The sequence below is a fragment of the Trichechus manatus genome, unplaced genomic scaffold (assembly GCF_000243295.1).
Source record: "Trichechus manatus latirostris isolate Lorelei unplaced genomic scaffold, TriManLat1.0 scaffold00052, whole genome shotgun sequence".
NCBI classification, from domain to species: domain Eukaryota; kingdom Metazoa; phylum Chordata; class Mammalia; order Sirenia; family Trichechidae; genus Trichechus; species Trichechus manatus.
The window spans coordinates 17,295,519-17,304,144 of record NW_004443988.1 but is presented as its reverse complement, the minus strand read 5'-3'; the positions used below and the strand labels follow the sequence as shown (position 1 = coordinate 17,304,144).

Sequence of the window (8,626 nt, the reverse complement as noted above, 5' to 3'; positions counted from 1 at the left end):
AATCCAGCCATCCCAAGGAAACTCCTAAGCTGCCGCCTAGAGGTGGGGGGTGCCACCCATATGATAGCTTCTCATTGATCCTGGAGGAGACCCCGTTGCCCCTGTGCTATTTGAAAGCCCAGATATTTTACTTGTTGTTGGGATATTTGGGCCTTTTTCTTAGAAACTCGATACTCACAGTCAGCCAAATGGTTCAAAACCAGTATGGTATTTTGGTCAGTCTTCTTTAGTATCACTTACTGTAAGGATATTGTCCATATATTGTAGGACAAGACCTCTTTCTAACCTTAATGCCCTCAAGTCTTTGGCTAGTATTTCCTCAAAAATAGTGGGGGAATTCTTGAATCCCTGGACCAGAACCTGCCATGTGCGTTGTCTCTTAGTCCTGGTCTTGATATCAGTCTGTTCAAAGGCAAACAGAGACTGAGACCTGGGGTGTAGAGGAATGCAAAAGAAAGCATCCTTTAAGTCCAATACTGAAAACCAAGCACATTGACTAGGTATAGTAACCAAGAGGGTATATGGGTTGGGCACAACCGGATGAATATCTTCTACTATTTGGTTGATTTTCCTTAGGTCATGAACAAACCGATATTCTCCTGTCCCTGGTTTCAATACTGGTAGGATAGGGGTGTTATACAGAGACTGGCAGAATTTTAAAAGTCCAATTTCTATGTATTGATAAACTAATGGTGCAATTCCTTCTAAGGCTTATTTATGGAGGGGGCATTGCCTTTGGTTTACAACAGGTGCTCCAGGTTTTAAAGTTATTTTAACCAGTGCAGCTGACTTACTCGCTCAGGCCTTTCTGATGCCCAGACTTCTGGATTCACCTTTTGTTGAATACGGAAAGGAATGTGCTAGGTGTCACTGTTTCCTCTTGTAATAGTGCCGCATGCAAGGCACATGCATTTTCAGGCTGGATCTGCACCAGTATTCAGGATAATTCAAAAGTGATTTGGGCCCTCAGTTTCTATAGGAGGCCCCTCACCAAAAGGGGGACCGGGCATTCTGGCATATAAAGGAACTCATGATATAACAATTTCTTTCCAACTTCACAATTTACTCTCTGGAGGAAGGGTTGGGTGTCAAGGTTCCCCGAGATCCCCACCACCAGAGCAGTCTCGGACTAAGAGGAGATTCAGCAGTGTTCAGAACTGAAAAGGTGGCCCCCGTATCCAGAATAAAGTCAATAGGCTGCCCTCTTACCTTTAGGGTCACCCGAGGCTCATGGTGGGAGATAGGCAATGAAGGTTCTAGCCCCGGCTCCATCATTCTGAATCATCTCCCTGCGGTGATCCCTCCTGATAGGCTTGGAGGGTAGTGGGTCATGGCCGCCTTCCTCTGGGACAGTCTCGTTTCCAGTGTCTGTGTTTTTTACAGTAAGCACACTGGTCAGGTCCCAGGGGTGGCTCCATCCCATGCCCTGGGATTGTCCTTCTCCTGGCCTCCTGTTTTTCCCCTGGACCTGGAGGGTCTGGGGCAGCTGCCAGAAAAGCTTCTTTTTGCTTCATTTTTCGTTTTTCCTTTAACTCAGCTACTTGATCTCTATTATTGAAGACCTTAAAAGCAATCTTGAGTAATTGCCCTGTGGGCATCCCGAGTCCCCTCTCTAACTTCTGCAAATTCTTCCAAATATCGGGAGCACTTTGGGAAATGAAAGTCAAATTTAGAAGCCAGGAATTGTTAGGGTCCTCAGGATTTATGTCGGTGTATAGGTGGAATGCATCTGTCACTCTCTCTAAGAAAGTGGGCGGATCTTCCTTTTCCCCTTGAATGACTTCCCTAACCTTTTGCAAGCTTTTGTGCTTAGGGGTCCCATTCCTCAGTCTAGTAATCAAACAATCCCTGTATAGTTGAAGTCTATCTGCCCCCTCATCTCGATCTCAGCCCGGGGTCTCATTTTGGAATGGCCTCCATTCCTGAAGGTCGGGTTAATGGGTTCAGATTATGAAGCCTATCAGCCTTGTTTTGAGCCTGTTCTAACACCATGCGGTGACCCTCTGAAGTCAATAAAGTGGTTAAAAGGGCTTGTATATCTGCCCAAGTGGGGTGGTGAGTAGAGAAAATGGAGAGAAATAATTCTGCATTCTATTTGGGTCACTCCGGTATGGCGGGTTGTGATTCTTCCAGTTATACAAATTGGAAGTAGAGAATGGAGTGTGTACTAGCATTGTTCCTCAAGGCCATCCCTCAGTATCCATTCCAGCTGGGATCTCTCTTAAGGAAAATTGCCCTGCCTGAACCCCAACAGCGCCATCACCGAAAACAGTACCCTGATGAGTGTGATGGGTAGAGACCATACCCGATGAAGTCCGACTCTTACTTCCCGATTCCCTTCCTTTGCCAGTTTCTCCCACGCTGGCTGAACTAGAATCAGGCTTGGCCCTTCTGGTGGGGGATTCTGTCGTCATTCTTTGACCCAACCTCTCAGCTTCCACTGCACCTTCCCCATATGGGGGAGGGGGAACTGAAGCAGTTGTCAGGGTTAGCCCTTTTAAGAGAGAATCCTCTGGTGAGGATTCAGGAAGCACTTTTGCCTTTGGATTTCCCTGGAAAAGAACCTGGTTAGAGGGATTCAAAGTTTGATAGAGAGACTTGAAAGCCTGAATATAGGGAACTTCATCCCATTTCTTTTTCCCTTCTACAAAACAAGTCAAGATGAAAAATTGTGCCATAAGCCAAAGACCCATTTTGGGGTCAATGTTCCTGGTCCCCCAGCTAGTATTGGAGGCATACATTGTTACATAAGCATATCGCTTTCTTCTTTGTCATAGGCTCATAGCTATACCTCTTCCAGTTTGCTAGAAAGCAGCCTAGAGGATATTTGGCTGGGATAGACGGGCCTCCTCCCATGATGGTTGTTTTTCCTACGTGCGCCTTTTTACCAATGGGTGGATCCCTCTTTTCTGAGCACAATGGTGATTTATTATAAACAGTATATCTGAAGCTTTCTCTTAACAGCTGAATCAGGGCACCCAAGTAGATGGTATAATACTAGTTACACACAGACAATGGACAGGACAGACACAGAACCACAGTAAACAAATGGACAGGACAGACACAAAATCACAGTAAATGAATAAATCCTGCAAGCTGGCTGAGGTGATCTCAACTCCTTCAAGCTCTCAGATGGCTCTGTCTGCCGACAGAGGTGATCTTAGAGAATCTCAACCTCCCAGAAACACTTAGGAGCACTGATACACTCAGAACCAGGACTCTAGAGTCACCAGGAGTCCCTTCTTGTGACCCTACTCATGAGGACGGTCATCTGGGGGGGCTTCTGCCCCAGAAACCAAAGGCTCGGGTCTCACTCCGGAACCGTTGGTCCTAACCTATCTGCCCTGGCCCTGAGTGCAACAGGGAGAGGAGTTGCGGATTCACCTTGGGATCCCCCCTATGCGGGTCTTGCTTTTCTTTCACCCACCTCTTTTGGCATGGTTGGGGACCAGCGGTGCCGTGGCAGGCCCAGGTCTGGCCAATAGTCTCCCCTGATGCAAATGAAACCTCTTGTGGCCACTTGTTGGGAGAGCTGTTGATCAGCCCCAGGCTCTGCCCTGGGGCTGCTGTGTCTCAAGCAACTGAAGCTCCCTGTATGGGCCACCAAATTTGTTACCACAATAACCCGGATAGGAGCCGCCTGCAGCAATAGCCAATTCTGAGATAGGGGTGAGGTGAGCAGCAAGAGTTTTATTACGTATCGATATATAGGAGATAGAGGGGAATAGATTTCTCCAAAAAAACCAACTCTCCCACTGGAAATCTGCTGAAGGCTTTTATAGGGACAGAATTATGGGTCTTAGGAGTTTGTGTTAGTTCCCCCTTGTGGTCATGTCTCAGATGAGTTAATCTTTCGCTGGTATTCTTGGGGGTTATCTGGCAAAATTTTTTTGGGATTATCTGGCGACATCCTGGTTTTTCTTGTCTCAAGATAGGTGCTTTGTTCGGTTTTCATTCTTAGATCATTATCACTTGTTTTCCACCCTCCAAAGAGGAACATTGGTTAATCTTAGACCTTTTGTAGAGACTGGAACTGGAGGGAGAAACAAGATCATGAGACAATATGGCAGTTAGCAATGGGGAGTAAATAATAGTGAGCCGGAACTATGAAGCCTCTTCCAGTGTCCTGCTGGCTTGTCTCTAAAGGTCTAGGGTTCCAGGAAATTCACTGGGAACTGAATGGCCACCAGTTGCTCTACAGCCTGCGCCACCCCAACGAGGGCTAGGATGGTGTGTGAGCAGTGGTATCTCTTCAAGGCCTCTTTCTGAACAACTGAGTGACCTAGATCCAGGGACAACCAAGGAGCTTAGATCCTTCACAAGAAGACCAAAGCTACTGTTGTCCCTCAAAAGCATATCCTGGAGCTTTTTGTCTGCAGTGGGAGATGACCTGGACTGTATGTGTACAGGGATGGCCAGGACTTCCCAGTGCTCCAGCAGGTCCTCTGCGGACTTGGACTTCCTGATCCTCCCAGCTGTGGCTCCCCAAGAGGATGGTTCCCCAGGGGTCCTGTCCAACCTCTGGGAAACCTGAGGCCCGGAGTTGGCTCCACTGAGCAGCTTGGGCTGGTTGGCTCCCTTTCAGGCCTGGTGATCCCCGCACTGTTGTTCCCAGAGGAGGTGCCAGCTGGCAAAAGAGCTGCTGTGATCCTGAGGGTCTCACTGGCGCTGCCCTACAGCCACTGATTCTGCAGCCAGCAGGAGGAAGGCCTCTCTGCTTGGGTGCAGGATCGGCTCCCTCAGTGAGCTAAGGTTGGAGGCCTTCTGGTGCTGCAGGGCCAGGCTGGAGGTAGGTGCTCTGGGCGTGCTCCTGCAGAGTTCCAGGCTCTTGGAAGCCATAGCCTGCAGAGGATGGTGGCTGCTTGCAGGTCTTGCACTGAATGTAGTCTGCTGGGGGTCTCTGCTGGAACTGCTTCAGCTCTGGGCCGTATGGGATGAGCATCCAGCAGGCCTTCCTGTCCCATGACGCTCTGAAGATCCATCAGCAGTCGGCCATGGTGCTCTCTGGAAAATGCAGCCCCTTCCTCTAGACCCTAGTGCATTGTCTCGGTCTCCTCAGAGACCCGCCCCCACCTCATTCATGTTCTCAGGTTCCAAGTAGGAACGCACCTCTTCTGCTAAGGGTTCAGGCGCCAGCGTGCCCCTCTTTGAGCATCCAGGGAGGCTGACTGGGCCAGTTCGCCTTCGGCCAGGATCATGCTATGCTGCTCACAGGGCCTGTATGGGGTAAGGAGGACACAGCTGGCAACTCAGGGATCCACAGCACCATGTGGCCGAGGCGGGCTTAGATGCCCCCGGGAGGCCCCAGTTCTAGGTCCCTCTGTTAAAAGGAGATGGCACCCAAGACACGGGACTGTGTGTCCTTGATGTTGCTCCATTAGGCGTGGCTGAAGGGAGCATCCAGCAGGGGTGACTTGGGAGTGGTAGGTCTGGAATCCGGCCACTCGGTCGCCTTGTCAGCCTCGTTGAAGAGCTGAAAGTTGCTCTGGCTGCAGAGGAGGGGAGCATCCTGTTTAGGGGGCTCATCTCCTTGGAGTGGGGTGTCACTGCCACCATCTGCCCCCTCCTCAGCTGTTACCTGCATGGCTGCCAGGAAACCTCTTGCGACTTTGTCTCTCTGTTTTTGAAGTGCTGCTCCCCATTGCCTAGAGGCTCAATGGATTCAGAAAAATGGATACTGACTCTTGTATCCTCAAATTCAGTCCTAGAAATACTGGAAGTTGAAACTGTCCTGTTGGGCCTATAGGTATGGCCATAACTGGAGCAGCCTACACTTGAGGGTCGCTGGCTCCCTTGCTCTTACTGCTCTATTTTGGAAATCTTCTCTAGCATGGAGCTGTGGAGCTTCCCGTACTGAAAGGCCTGTAGAGCTGAGGAGATGCCTGAGCTGAGCCTCCTTTGGTCCAGACTGGATGTCTGCTAGAATAGTGGGGAGAAAGGCTCTTTGTACCTTGGCTCTGCACTGTGTAAAGAGGCCAAAATACTAGTTCTCCTCTCCGTTCTTGGGTAGGAAGCTGGCCTGTCCCGATGGTTCCTGTAGTCAGGACTGACTTTCCATCTAGGGTCCTAAGCCTTGGTGTTGACTATACAGGCTGGTTTGCCATCTGGGTAGACTTCCTGAGATCTCCCTCTTAGCTCCAGGATATTTTGCCTTCTTAGACTTTCTGCAATGTTGTGGAGAGGTGGGAAGACTGACTTGGTCTTGCCAGGTTTCTTGACAGGTTCTAACCTAGACCTTCTCTCTCCTGCCACATCGGGGGGTTGGCTTTGTAGTCTTCCTGGAAATCCACCTCCCAGGGCTCCGAGGGCCTTGAAGATCTCTTGTCTTCCACTTACCAGGCTGGAGCCAGAGGGGGTTTGAGGCTCTGGTGATTAAAATATGGTTCGTTGCTGTGGGTGCTCTTTCTATCTTTGGAATATGGGCTATTACCTTGGGGAGATGTGAGATGTCTTCTCTGGGAGGTATCCTCCTCATTTTCAGGCACTGATGGGAAATGGACTTTGTAGGGGACCCACGTGGCTGTAGTTTCTGGTTTCCTGTCCACTGGGGACAGTGAGTCATGTTCTAGGGGCTAGTAGAAGGCAAACCGAGGCCTGTTAGACCCTTTTTGGTTCCTATCCTCATCAAAGGTAGGCATCTGATACAAGCTGCCTGAGGGGCTGTATATCCATCTACTCTCCTTGGCCTGTGCAGGCTAGAGCATAGTATTGCTGGAAGGCTGGGGCACCTAAGCAAAATGTGGCTCCACGTAAGTTATAGGGTAGACACCAGTTGGGAGCAGAGGTTATCCTGGCTGGGCCTTCTGGGTATAATTACGCTTGAGTTTCACTATGGGGCTGCTCTCTAGACTCTTCTCTAGTACAGTAGGCACCTGTTCTTCTATGAATGGAGACTTCAGGGAGGCTGATGAGTTTGCCTGAGGTCAGCAGAACCGTTTCTGATCAAGGCTAGACCAGGAGCTGGGCTGATTACAGTGCTGGATGGCTGCATAACTGTCACTCCGAGCTGGGGGGAAGGGGTGCAACCACCTTAGGAGACGGGTTGTCAGCTGCAGTCTCAAGGAACTGGGGCACTTCTGGTTCCAGGATTGGGGTGGCACTCCCTTGCCCACTCCCTGTGCCATTTATCATAGCTCTGACCTTCTGCTGATGCTAGGGCCTATCTACCTCGAAGAAGCAGGGCTGAAGAGTTTATTTCATACTCTTCCAAGACTCCCCTCCGAGTCTCATAGACTGTCTTGACATAGCGAATGTCTTCCTGACTCATCCCTTCCAGGAGGCCACCTCGAGCAGAAGGGGTATCTATGAAGCCTGAATATTCCCAACCAGAGATGCCAGGAGGCGGATATTCTAGAATGCTAGAACTGGGGGAGAAGGAGCTGTAAGCGGAGTCTCTCTTGTTATGCAGATGGCTGAGCTGGTCAGTGCTGCTGGTTGACTTGGCAGGGGAAAGAAGATGATAAGGTGGATATTCTGTACTAGGCTTCAGGCTTTCCATGCTCCCCTGGGAGCTGCACCGGTCAGGGCCCCACCTCAGATAAGTATGGTCATAGTTGGAGAGATTGCTTGTGGAGAAGCTGGAACGGTAGCTTTGGTGCCAAGGAGTGTCAACCATGCCCTGATATATTTGCTTCATGCCAGCATCATGTTGGCTCTCCCCAAATTTGGTTGAATGCCAATAGAGAGGTTGGCCTGCAGGTTCACTGTGCCTGTGTTTTAGCTGCTACCCACCACGTTGCTTTCATCTGCTGGGAGTCAGAGGTGAGGTGCTCAGGGCTGAAGAAGTTAGAGGTGGCAGTATCTGCATGGCCCTGTTCTGCACACATGTCTGATCGCAGCTCACTGGGTGGCCATCACCCACCGGCCATGCGGTGCTCCAGGACAGCGCCAATGCCAAGTTCAAACCTCGCTGCTGCTCCAAGGAGGAGCGTAAAGCATCTCTGGTGGGAATCTCCGCCCTCATCAGTGGGCGGCCCTGGTTGCCTCTAGGTGGACCTGGGGCACGCGGAAGGAGGGGGCAGAATCGGGCTACAGGGGGGTTGCATGGAGGTCCCATGGGGGCACAACAATGCCTCCCGGACCACGGGGGTGCTTATCACCACGTCCTGCAGCCTGCCTAGCCAAAGTGTTCTAGCTAGCAGTGTGCTTGCTTGGTCAATAATTATTAACCAATCAAATAAAATCAAGTTGCCTAAACCACTTGATTCTCTCTCCATATACCTCTGTTTAGTATCCTTCAAAGGCGAGGGCATTTAGCAGAGTAGTTGAGAGAGTCAGAGTGGGTTCAGAATGCATCCACATCTGAGTTCAAATCCCAGCTCTGCCACCTATTAGATTTGGGTCTTGGGAAAGTTACATAACCTTGCCATGTTTTCTTTTCCTCACCTATAAAATGAGGAAAACAGTAAGATACCAACTTGGAAGAATTTTGTGAGGATCAAAGCTGGTCACAGAGTAAGAATTTCAGTTTTCAACAGTTTTTATTCTGAAGTGTCTCAATACATTTTATAATAGAATATTTTACATAAAATCAGTCATTACTTCCTAGGTTTTATGCATCAAGTCCAATCAGGCACCTCCAGGTGTAGCCTACAAGTAGGAGGATGATTAGAAGAATGGATGGAAT

At 49.7% G+C, this 8,626-nt stretch overlaps 1 pseudogene; it reads right to left on the bottom strand.

Annotated features, from left to right (window-relative positions):
• Positions 1-5,377: 5,377 nt before the first annotated feature.
• LOC101341577 (protein Shroom3 pseudogene) lies at positions 5,378-8,056 on the bottom strand (annotated as a pseudogene).
• Positions 8,057-8,626: the final 570 nt, after the last annotated feature.